Source organism: Gorilla gorilla, chromosome 1 (genome assembly GCF_029281585.2).
Source record: "Gorilla gorilla gorilla isolate KB3781 chromosome 1, NHGRI_mGorGor1-v2.1_pri, whole genome shotgun sequence".
NCBI lineage: Eukaryota > Metazoa > Chordata > Mammalia > Primates > Hominidae > Gorilla > Gorilla gorilla.
In genome coordinates, this window is record NC_073224.2 from 62,635,654 (window position 1) to 62,648,857 (window position 13,204).

The following is a 13,204-nucleotide window of genomic DNA, read 5'->3' on the forward strand; positions in this document are numbered from 1 at the left end:
TTCCACAGTATCATGGAGAAGCCATAAGCAGACAAAAAGGAGCTATAATTTGTTATATGATGAAAAGATCATAGACATAGTACAATGTTTAAAGATTGACTGATTCAACAAATGTTTGCTTTTAAAATTAAAGGGTTTGACTTCACCAAACAGTATCTAAACACTGGTCTGCAAACACATGTATAAACTAAAAATAATTCTATTTATTTCCTACTGGAGATACCTTAATTTGCCAATATTAATCTTTTTTAAGAGGTTTGTCTTTTGCTTGAAGAAGAGAGTAAAAAAAAAAATCCATGATATTTACATCTGGGTATAGACTATTCAAGTTTTCTAGAGAAGGAGAAGAGATAAAGATTAATAGTTTTATTTCTAGGAAAAAATACTAAGATTTTAGAAGCATCTTAGTTTTTGATAGGTCTCAGAAGTAATTAAATGAGTGAATATAATAGAGAGGAGATGAGGCATTCCAAAAGCTTAATCCTACTTTAATGTTAATACTATTCTTAAATAGGTGTTTTCATTTTTTAGGGCAAAAGTAAATGATTTGAATGTACATTATTCATAAACTAGAAAATTATTTAAAGTGGACAGTTGGGAGTCGTAAAATAACATGCAAATTAAAAAACATACTGAATCAACCTGTAGAAAGAAAAATGGCCATAAACATTCCAAACATCAAGATAAATGTTGATTCATTTGATCTGAAAATAATATTTTTAAGAAGCTATAAAAAAGGTAATTTTAAAACCAGTAATGTGACAAAATAAAAACTAAAAATATTCTGGGTGTATCACACCTAAAAATACCCAGCCGTTGAGGTCAAAACTATTTTTATAATGACACTGTAAGTATTCTTTCTGTTGTGATGACCTTGTTTTTTATTTATAATATTATTGATTTGTGTTCTCTTCCTTTACTGCTGGTCAGTATTTGCAGGAATGTGTAAATTTTGTTGATCTTTTTAAAGAACACATTTTTGTGTTTGTTAAATTTCTGTATTGTTCATCTGCTTTTTAAAAATTGATTTCTGTTGTTATCATTATTATTTCCTTCCTCTTACTTATTTGAGCTCATTTTGCTTTTCTTTTACTAGCTTCTTAATGTAGATCCTTAAGTCACTGGCTTTAAAAGTATTCAAGATGGTATTTAAACTTTCCCTTCATGAATTGCTTTCTTTGCTGTATTTGATGAATTTTGAAGTGCGAGTTTTTTTGATATTCACTTAAAAAAATTGCCAATATCACTTTTATTCCATCTTTGACTTGTGAATTGTTTAAATACGCATCATCTTGTTTCTAAATATTTGGATTTTCCTAGATGTTTTATTGCTGATTTCTAATTGAATTTTGTTTTTGGTTAGAAAACATAGTCACAGGTTTTCAATCCTTTTAGATTTATGAAGATCTATTTTATGACCAAACGTGCAGTCTATCTTAGTGAATATGTAATTCTATTCTCTCAGACAAATCAGCTGTGATAGTTCATCACAATTAGATCTGTCTTACAAGCAATGATAAAGAAGTTCTCCAAGTTGAAACAAAAGGATGCTAACTAACAATGCATATGAAAGTATGAAACTCACTATAATGGTAAAACTGTATTCAAATTCAGAATATTCTAATACTCTAATGATGGTGCATGAATAACTTTTAACTCTAGTATTAAAGTAAAAAGGCAAATGTATTCAAAAGAACTAGCTATAATAATTTGGCAATGGAAACTTAATACGTAAAAGGTAAATTGTGCCATCAATAACATAAAAGTTGGTGGAGGGGAAGTTAAAATGTAGAGTTTTGTATGCAGTAAAAGATTGTTATCAACTTAAAATAGAATATCGTAACTAAAAGATATTCTATGTAAGTCTCATAGTAACCACAACATACAAAGGCAAAGGCCTGTACCACATACAAAAGAGATAAAGGAATTAAAGCATACCATTACAAAAAATTAATCACATTAAAAAGAAGACAAGAGAGAAAGAATACAACAAAGATTAGGCCGGGCGCGGTGGCTCACGCCTGTAATCCCAGCACTTTGGGAGGCCGAGGCAGGTGGATCACGAGGTCCGGAGATCAAGACCACCCTGGCTAACACAGTGGAACCCCGTCTCTACTAAAAATACAAAAAATTAGCCCGGCGTAGTGGCAGGCGCGTGTAGTCCCAGCTACTCCGGAGGGTGAGGCAGGAGAATGGCGTGAACCCGGGAGGCGGAGCTTGCAGTGAGCTGAGATTGCGCCACTGCACTCCAGCCTGGGCGACAGAGCCAGACTCCGTCTCAAAAAAAAAAAAAAAAAAAAAAAAAAAAACAAAGATTAAACTACAAAACAGTCAGAAAACAACAAAATGGCAGTAGTAAGTCCTTACCTATTAATAATTACTTTAAACATAAATGGATTACATTTTTCTATCATAAAATAAATGTAGACAAAACATTCGACAATGACAAAGTTCAACATACATGCATGATAAAAATTCTAAACAAAATGGTTACCAAAGGAACTTACCTCAATACAATAAAGACCATTCATAAAAAGCTTATAGCTAACATCATAATCCATTAGGAATAACCAAAAACTTTGCCTCTGTACTCTGATACAAGGCAAGTACCTACTCTTGCCACTTTTGTGTAACACTGTACTGAAATTCCTAGCCAGAGAAATTAGACATGAGAAATTAATAGAAAGGAAAAAGTAAAATTACTTTTGCAGATGACATGATTCTATTTGTAGAAAACCTATAAGACCCCATTAAAAACTGTTAACTAATAAGCAAATTTAGTAAAGCTGTAGGATACAGAATTAATATTCAAAAATCAGTTGTGTTTTTTTACATCAACAAAATTTCCAAAGAAAATGAAGAAAATAATCCTATTTACAATAGCACCAAAATCAACAAAATATTTAGGAATAAAGCTAACCAAGAAGGTGAAAGATTTGTGTAATATAATACAGTGATGAAAGAAATTGGAAAAGATACAAATGAAGAGAATTATATCCCATATTTATGAATTGGAAGAATTAATATTGAAAAAAGGCCATACTACCAAAATTAAATTATACAGTCAATAAAATCCCTATCAAAATTTCAGTCATCTTTTACCAAATTAGGAAAAAAAATATCTAAAATGTGTATGAAATGACACACACACACACAAAAAAAAAACGCAGACAGCCAAAGCAATCTTAAGAAAAATGAAAAAAGTTAAAGGAATTAACTTCCCGATTTCAAATTATATTACAAAGCTATTGTATTCAAAATATTATGGTGCTGGCTTAAAAACAGTCATACAGACAAATGGAACAAAATGAAGAGCCAAGAAATAAACTCACACATGAAAAGTCCACTAATTTTTGAGAGGGGCACAAAGAATATACAATGTGGTTATTAGTCTCTATAACAAATGGTGTTGGGAAAACTGGATATTTACATGAAAAACAATGAGTGAGATCTTTATCTTATACACAGAAAACAACTTAGAGAATTAAATTTAAGACCTGAGACCATTAAGCTCCTAGGAGAAAACATAGGAAATATTTCCTTGCCCTTGGTCCTGGTAATAATTTTTTTATATGGCACCAAAAGCATAGAAAACAAAAGCAAAACTACGTAAGTGGGATTACATTAAACTAAAAAGCTTCTGCAAAGCAAACAAAAAAGATAAAATAAAAAATAGAAAAGATAATCTATAAATGAAGAGAAACTGTTTGAAAACTATACATCTGATATGAATTTAATATACAAAATATCCAAAATACATAAGGAATTTGCTATGATTTGAACGTGTTCCCCCAAAATTTAGTTGTTGGAAACTTGGTTGCCATTGTGGTAGTGTTAAGAGGCAGGGCCTTAAGAGGTAATTAGGCCATGAGGTCTCCTTCCTCATTAAGGGATTAATGCCATTATCTCAGGAGTGGGTTAGGTATGCCAGGAATGGATTCCTAATAGAAAGGAGGAGTTCAGCTCATTTACCTCTGTGCCTTGTATGCTTGTGTGCCCTTCTGCCTGTTTTCCATGGGCTAACTAACCCAGCAAGAAGGTCTTTACCAGACATCAACACCATGCTCTTGGATTTTCCAGAACTATGAGAAATACATTTCTTTTCTTTATAAATTACACAGTCTGTAATATTCTATTGTAGTAACAGAAAATGGACTTAGAAAGCACTCATACAATTCAGTAGCGAAATACATACATAACCAAATTTTAAAATGGGCACAGGAGCTGTCTTCGTTTCTTTGTACTGCTACAATAAAATATCACCCTGGGTAATTTAGAAACAGTAAAAATTTATTTTCTCGTGGTTCTGGAGGCTGAGAAACCTAAGATGAAAACACTGGCTGGTGAGGGTCTCGTTTATCTGTTTCCAAGATGGTGCCTTGTTTCTGCATCCTTTGGAGAGGAAGAATGTTGTACCCTCATGTAGAACAAAAAAACAGAAGGGCAATAAGGGCCTGAGTTATTCCCTGTATCCCTTTTACAAAACACTAATTTATTGATGAGACTGGAGCCCTCATGACATAAATCACTTCCCAAAAGGCACCATCTCCCCATACCGCCACAATGTGGATTAGGCCTCCATAACATGAATTTGAGAGGGAGCATATTCAAACCACAACATTCTGCCCCAAAAATATATGTCCTTCTCACATGCAATATAAATTCATTTCATCCAAATAGCCTCAAAAATCTTAATTTATTTCAGTATCAACTCCAAAGTTTAAAGTCCAGAGTTTCACCTAAATACCATCTCCACCAGATACAGGTGAGACTGAAGGTATGATTCATCCTGAAGCAAATTCCCCTTTAGCTGCGAGCATTTGAAATTAAACAATTATGTGCTACCAAAATACAAAGGTGGGACAGACATAGAATAGACATTCCTATTCCCAAAAGAAGAAATGGGCAAGAAGACAGGGGTAACATGTCCCAAATGAATCCAAAGCCAAACATGGCAAACAACATTAAGTCCTAATTATTGAGAATAATCTTTGATTCCATGTCCTGCTTTCACACACTGGCATGGTGGTTAGATCTCCAGGGCTCCAGGGGATCCTGCCTTCATAGCTTTGTGGGGCAAAGCCCACATCAGAGCTCTCCAGGGTTGAAGTCTAGTGTCTGTCACTCTCCCAAGCTGGAGTTCCATGTTGGTGGTTGTACGGTTCTGAGGTCTTAGTGGTGAAGCTGTCCTCATGGCTTCACTAGGCATTGCCCTAGTGGGGACTCTGCAGCAGTCATGTTCCTGTGGCAGTTCTGTGCCTGGGTCCCAAGACTCTGAGACATCATCTGAAATCTAAATGGAGGTAGTCGTGCCTCCACAGCTCTCGCACTCTGCTAATATGCAAGGTTATCACCACATGGACACTGCCAAGGTTTACTACTTGTACTGCCTTTGAGAAGGGCAGCCCAAGCCATGCCTGGGCCAACTTGAGCCACAGCTGGGGTGGCAAAGAAGTGCTGCAACACAATTTAGGGAACAGAGACTTGAGGTGGCCCTGAGAAATCAGCCCTGCAGTTCCAGGTGTGCCTTATTCCCCTTCCTTGAAACTGTTTTGCCCTCAAAGCCTTGTCATTCTGAGCCGATGGAAGTGGCAGCCTCAATGATTTCAAAAATGTCCTTGAGGTCATTCTTTCATTGTCTTGATGGATAGCATCTGGCTTCCTTCTGTCCATACTAATCTCCTTACTAAACTTTATTTGGCCACACCTTTTGTATTCTCTTCCAAATATGACTTAATTCTTTAGATGACTAAGCTGAGAATTTTCCAATTCTTTAAGTTGTGCTTCCTTTTTAGTTATATATTCCATCTTCATTTCATTTCTCTCTTTTTGCAGTTTACTCTAAAGCTTATTTGTAGGTTTAAACCATTTGTATTTTAGAAGTTTCTTTTAATGAAAATGGTGTTGCTTTCACAGAAAAAAAAGAAAATTCCTCCATTTCATCATCTCATCCTGGGAAACAAAAATGGCAAGTGCCATTTTGATTCCAAAAATTATAAAATGTTTATACATAATATATTAAATTTAAGAGCATGAGCATCAATAAACTATAAAATAAATGAAGATAGAATTTATCTGAATAAGGAAAGAAGAGAAGTCAATGTGTGGTGTTATAGCATTAAACTAAAGTCAATTACTTGTCAATTTACCTAACACAAGGGATATAACAGATAAATAAAGGCAGAATTTATCAGAAAATTGCTGCAAACTTACAGGATGATCTTCAGAGGATTACTAAAATAGAATCATATCCTGTATTTATTGATGCCATGATTCTCTCCCCATCTTCATCCTGGGAATGAACATGAATAATTCACTAAGTATCACTGCTGTGTGTTTTAAAATATTTTGCTGGTTCAAAATGTTTTAACAACAGGTTCCATGTTCAGGATGCCAGACCTACTGCCATCAGCAAGAAGATAAAACCATTTTTTTAATGAAATCTAAACATTAATATGTATGTGGCTATGGCAGTTACCACCTAAAAATTAGCAAATTAATAGATAATTGTATGCTCTTTGCATTCTCTTAGTAATAAATTACTAAGCATAAGAGTGCATGTAATTTGGGTAAAATTATTTTCTAGTTAAAGTAAGTTGGAATGAGAGTGCCTGATAGAGATGTAGCAACAACAAGATTTAATCTTTTAAATGTTTAACAGAAGCCTTTTTTATTGTTTAAATCTAGCAGCTTACTTAGTTGTGTTTCTTCAATTTTGAGAACAGATAGCAGCTGCTCAAAATCAAAAATAATAGACATGGGTAGTTTTAAATAGCAAACATGAAAGTTGATTTCCCAACCTTACTTTCTGCCAAACAGCTGGGCAGCCATAAGGCATACCAACCTAATTGGTGGCAATTAATAGCTATGTGTATTCAAGTTAGTACTGAACCCAGTACAGGTTCAGAAGCTTATACCATCCACTGACTGATCACATGCAACTTAAAGATTGCTACAAACATATTATCTTTCAAAATGTAGGTGATAATAGCTTCAATATCTCACTATAGAAAGGAAATATGTACTTTTCAAAAATGTATCCCATACGGGAATACCAATTCTGCCTATGATGATGTGAGCTTCTAAGATCCACCCCACTTACTGATTATAATTCTAAAATTTGGATAAATTACAAAGAAAACAAAACAAAAAACCACCTGAGAACCCTGAAAAGTAAACAAAGGCTCATGGGTCATGGAGATAGCCATCTTCACAACCTGGAGAAGCAATCCAGTCACAGGGGCATTTTCTGTTTTTATTTTTGTTTCTTCTTGTCTCTTAGCTTTGCCACATGGGAGGGGGCCAGGTAACTGCTGGGTAGAGAAGGGTGGGTCCCTGGTTAGGGGTCCACCCCTTGGCCTGTGCCCTCGGACCTAGGTGAGGACAGGCATTTCTGTTCTCGTGCCCAAATCTTCCATTTTCCAAGACGACTCTGGCCCTCCACGCCCCCATCCTGTGCCTATAAATCTCCGACGCCCTAGTGGGTAGAAACACGAGTGGGTGGACATTGAGAGAAACACACCAGAGGAACACACAAGCGGCTGGACGTCGAGAGGAACATACCGGTGGAAGGGCACACCGACCGGCACCGGCAGAGGCCAGCAGGCCATCCACCAGCTGAATGATGCGGAGTTTAGCTGGGGCGGGTCGGACGGAGGAGAACCTAGCCGCGGGGCAGCCCACTCCAAAGGAAAACTACCTTCCCACTCCATCCCTCTTCTTGCCTCCCCGTCCACCTCACTGAGAGCTACCAACAATCAATAAAATACCTTGCACACATTCTCCAAGCCCATGTATGATCCGATTTTTCCAGTACACTAAGGCAAGGATCCAGGATACAGAAAGTCCTCTGTCCTTGTGATCAGGCAGAGGGTGTAACTGAGCTGATAACACAAGCCGACTTGCAGATGGCAAAACTGAAAGAGCACACTGTAACACACGCCCACTGGCCTCAGGAGCTGTAAACAGTCACCCCTAGAGGCTGCCTTGGGGTCAGAGCCCACCCTCCCCATGACCTGCCCATCTGCCTGCTCCCTCTAGGGGTTTTGAGCAGCAGGGCACCTAAGAAGCCAGCCACGCCCCCCCGCATCGCGTGCCCTGCGAGGGGGACAAGGGAACTTTTCCTGTTTCATTTGCACTCCAGGTGAATACCAGGCACACAGTGGCTCAATATTTGCAGCTAAAACTTTGACATATAGTTTCAATCTGTGCAAAAGAAAAATGGAGACGTGTCTGTTCATATCCTTCACCCACTTTTTGATGGGGTTGTTTGTTTTTTTCTGGTAAATTTGTTGGAGTTCCTTGTAGATTCTGGATATTAGCTCTTTGTCAGATGAGTAGATTGCAAAAATTTTCTCCCATTCTGTAGGATGCCTGTTCACTCTGATGGTAGTTTCTTTTGCTGTGCAGAAGCTCTTTAGTTTAGTTAGATCCCATTTGTCAATTTTGGCTTTTGTTGCCATTGCTTTTGGACAGCCAAAAGACACATGAAAAAAATGCTCATCATCACTGGCCATCAGAGAAATGCAAATCAAAACCGCAATGAGATACCATCTCACACTAGTTAGAACGGCAATCATTAAAAAGTCAGGAAACAACAGGTGCTGGAGAAGATGTGGAGAAATAGGAACACTTTTACACTGTTGGTGGGACTGTAAACTAGTTCAACCATTGCGGAAGTCAGTGTGGCGATTCCTCAGGGATCTAGAACTAGAAATAGCATTTGACCCAGCCATCCCATTACTGGGTAATATACCCAAAGGATTATAAATCATGCTGCTATAAAGACACATGCACACATCTGTTTATTGTGGCACTATTCACAATAGCAAAGACTTGGAACCAACCCAAATGTCCAACAATGATAGACTGGATTAAGAAAATGTGGCACATATACACCATGGAATACTATGCAGCCATAAAAAATGATGGGTTCATGTCCTTTGTAGGGACATGGATGAAGCTGGAAACCATCATTCTCAGCAAACTATCGCAAGGACAAAAAACCAAACACCGCATTTTCTTGCTCATAGGTGGGAATTGAACAATGAGAACACAGGGACACAGGAAGGGGAACACCACAAACTGGGGCCTGTTGTGGGGTTGAGGGGAGGGGGGAGGGATAGCATTTGGAGATATACCTAATATTAAATGATGAGTTTCTGGGTGCAGCACACCAACATGGCACATGTATACATATGTAACTAACCTGCATGTTGTGCACATGTACCCTAAAACTTAAAGTATAATTAAAAAATAAAAAAAAAGAAAAATGGAAAAAAGACAGGATAGGCCAGAGCACTGTGTGTGAAAGAAATCCTACAGTAGGGAGACACTGAAAAGACAAATTCAGCATTTCTGTGTAGAATGTCATAAAATTCCCAGCCTAGTGTGTAAATCACAAATTCTTTGCACAAACTCAAGTCCATATAGCATAAGCTTTGAGAGCTGAACTGACATTTGAGCAAGCTACAAAATCTCATCCTAATCCCTGAACCTCACACATGAGACAGGCCCAAATCAACATGGCCAAGTCTTTGGGGACTGAACTGAGATTTGAGCCAACACACAGAGGTTAATCTATTCACAAATTGGGAAATATGTGAGCTAAAGACTCATTTATTAATAATTGTTTTTTTGAATATTTAGTTAATTTCCAAGAGTATAACAACCCACTTCTATTTGTCTGTTTCTATTCAATTCGTACTTGTTTGAGAAAAAAGTATAGTTGAAAACATAATAAAAATACAATTTATATGGGAGAATAGTTTATTATCAATAACAAAGGAATCAGAATTTCACAGGGGAATTTATCAGTATGTAAAATTTCATTTTATTTTTATGTTTATTTTCTATTTCTCAAAACTTATTATGTTTAGAATTCTTAATTGCACATTTTACATATAGTGTACATTTATGCACGATATGGAACAAAATTGCTCCAGTAACCTACAGGTTCATTAAATTCACTTTTTGCTTTACTTTTTTGTTACAATTTTGAGAGATGAGATAGGTCAACTCTCAAAAGACAGGATAAGCTAGAGCACTGTGTGTGAAAGAAATCCTACCAGAGGGAGAGACTGAAAAGATAAATCCAGCATTTCTGTATAGAAACCCATAAAATTGTGTGTGTGTGTGTGTGTGTGTGTGTGTGTGTGTGTGTGTGCACATGCTTTTTCTCCTGACATGAACCTTGTGGTTATGTTGGGTACATGTCAGTAAGAACATTCAAATATGAATAGATAAATATCCAGAAAAATAGGGAGAATATGAAGATGTCCAAGTGATTAATACCTTTCGACCCTCAAAAAATATAATCTATGTAGCACAGTTACAAAATTTTAAATAGTCAATGAATAACTTATTTTAAAATCCTAAAAATATATATTTTTTAAAAAATGAATGATAATTTTAAAACACACAAAATACAATTAACCTAGGCATCAATTCCACTGCGGGAGACAATTTTGTCTTCAAATTGTGTTATCACCAATACTAATGACAGTTCTTGGCTCAGAATTGGTCCATGCAATATTGAAAGGCAAAATCTTTAAGAAGTGATAGGATCAGAAAGGATTTGCCCTCATGAATTGACTAATCCATTCATGGATTAAGGGGTTAATGAGTTAATAGATTAATGGGCAATCATGAGAGAGAGACTGAAGAAAATTTTAGTTGCACCCCCAAAACAAAACTCTCCTTTAAGGCTGCTAGTGAATATGGCTGAGTCAATCTAATCTGTTAAAGGAGCTGAATCTGGACTTCCTTTTGCTTACGGTGATTTAGTTTATCACTGGCTCCAAATGCATTCAGAGATATGCATTAGAGCCTTCAGCAAGGTTCAATAACTGAGTGTCTGAGGAGGTGCTCTCAGCTTTCCTGCTGTGTCCTCAGACTGCAGCAGGCCCAGAGAACCTACACGTCAAGTGTGTATTTAGGAGTCTCCATCTGTCTTCCTTACCGCCCCCCACCTCCACCCCCCAACCACAGAAGGCCACATTCTTGTACTCAGACCTAGAGAGCCTGAAGGACCTTTCTCCATTCTCCAGTCCCATTTCAGCCATGGGCACTCCTGCATTCCTGCACCTCAGGTTATATCTCTCTCAGCTCCTCTGCTCCTTGCCCAGCCACCAGCAGTGGCTCTTACCACACAATGGAATCTCAGACTACCTAAAGGATTTTTTTTTTTTTTCATTTCTCTGTCTGCCCTCAGGATTCAGCAGAAACCCTTGTGCCTCTAACTCAGGAATTTTTCTCAGCACTCCTGCCCCAGCCCAGCTGTAGTAGCCTCTGCCATGTACCCTTTTGGTGTGTAATGTGCCTCAGAAGTTTTACAGCCCTGCCCTCAGCTCACCAAGCATGGCTGCATCTCAACCCAGGTCACTGTGAGTTCTCCTGCTCTTATGCCAGTCTAGGTAGCTGCTGCCATGAGGGCTGGATTACCCAGGCAGGGAGAGCTTCTTGCCCTGTCCCCAGAATTCCACCTGGGCATTGATGGCCTCTGGGAAAGAGCTGGTGGTTGGGTACAGACTCTATGGCTAGTACCCCCTAGAAATTCTAAATTGTCTTTTACTTACCCTCATCAGTGGAGGCTTTTTTTCCTTTTCCCTGTGCTCTACCACTGTTAAAAGCAGCTTTGGGTCTCTTAACTCCTAGAAAGGCTTCTCACTTACTGGGTTTTGCTTATTTATGCTTTTTCATGGCCTCAGCTCTTGGAGGATTTTTAAGAATCTACAATTTTGTAAGTTATCTTACTTCCCTGATTGACAGCGAGAATGATGTTCTCTTATATTGTCTTCTTCCTTAGCAGAAGTGGAAGCTTTCAAAGTGTAAAAAAATTAACAATACATAAAAATTTTAAGATATTTTAACCAAACACAGCAGGCCTGTTGAAGGAAAGCATTTCTTTACCAACAAAATCAAGCAGTCTCTGCTGCATAACTTTTTTAATGTGAATTTGTTGACTTTTAATTATCAGAGAGATCTAAGCTTCCATATGCTGAAATAAGCCTTTATGGCTATCAGTTTCCAGAGTCTGTCCATTATCATGAAGCCATATTTGTAAAGCCTCTGAGCTAAAGATACTTTTATATTACCTTTTAGTTAACACTATATGCATGGAAATATTTCACAAACTTCTTGAGAAATTCCAAGAAACGCTTAACAACAATTTTGGGAAACATGTATCACAGCTGATCGAAAATATTTGTGACTTTTTATTTTTATTTTTATAAGCTGCTTCAAAAATCACAGCTAAAAGCACGCAGAAGGAGAATTTTAATTAGAACAATGATGCATAGGCCTGGTGATTATACATATAAAATTGTAATCTTAAACATTTCTAAGGTTAGAAATGAGAAAGATAATATTTAAATATATTTGATTTTGACATTAATATTTCATAAATTTGCATTATTTAATGTTTTCTAAGGATTCTTTCTGCTGGCCACTGGTTGAAGATAATAAAGTCAAGCTCCAGACAGGACATTCAATATGCCAGGCATGATTCGAATCACTTTACTTAGCTTAGAATAATTTCTAATTTTAGTCCACAAAATAATTCAGTGAGGTATGTACTGTTACCATTGTACATATGGGGAAGTTGAAGAACAAAAATTTAATCAATGGCCAAGTTCACATAACTAGTAAAAAACGGACTCATTTGCTTTAGCTACACAGTCTGTGTTTTCCATTGTTCTTGATTGTCTCAAGCATAGATAGCAAAATTACAGAGCAAAACTAAATCTTTAAGTTATGAATTAAAACAATATAATTTTATAAGATTTTGATTATGTTTAAAATTGTAGTTTTGCTGCTATACATTTAAATATATATGAAACCATAATTATTGATTTTCTTTAAATTTATCATATATATAATATTCACTAGAATTTCTATCATAAAAATATTTTTCTATGTCTTTTGTTCTGTTTTAAAATTACTAAATTTACTTGAAAGAATTTTAATTTTCTTACCCACAAGGTTTTATTTAGGGTCCACTTAAACACATAAACAGACAACAAACTGTGAATGTAAAGCCAAATATGTATTTAAAGTAACATTTTTTATTATCATTTTTGAAGTAAAATTGGAAATTTTCTTATAGTCCTACTCAGATGTGTAAGGAAAGTAGTAGTTCATTTTTGTAAGTGACCTAATTATCCCAGCATATACATTTATTATTTAATCATATCTCAGCTTCTCC

The 13,204-nt window shown here is 36.5% G+C and overlaps 1 long non-coding RNA gene across 3 annotated transcripts in view; it reads right to left on the bottom strand.

Moving 5' to 3' along the window:
• Positions 1 to 13,204, bottom strand: part of LOC134759198 (uncharacterized) — a 678,818-nt gene that overhangs the window by 24,291 nt on the left and 641,323 nt on the right. The gene's annotated exons all lie outside the window — the stretch shown is intronic.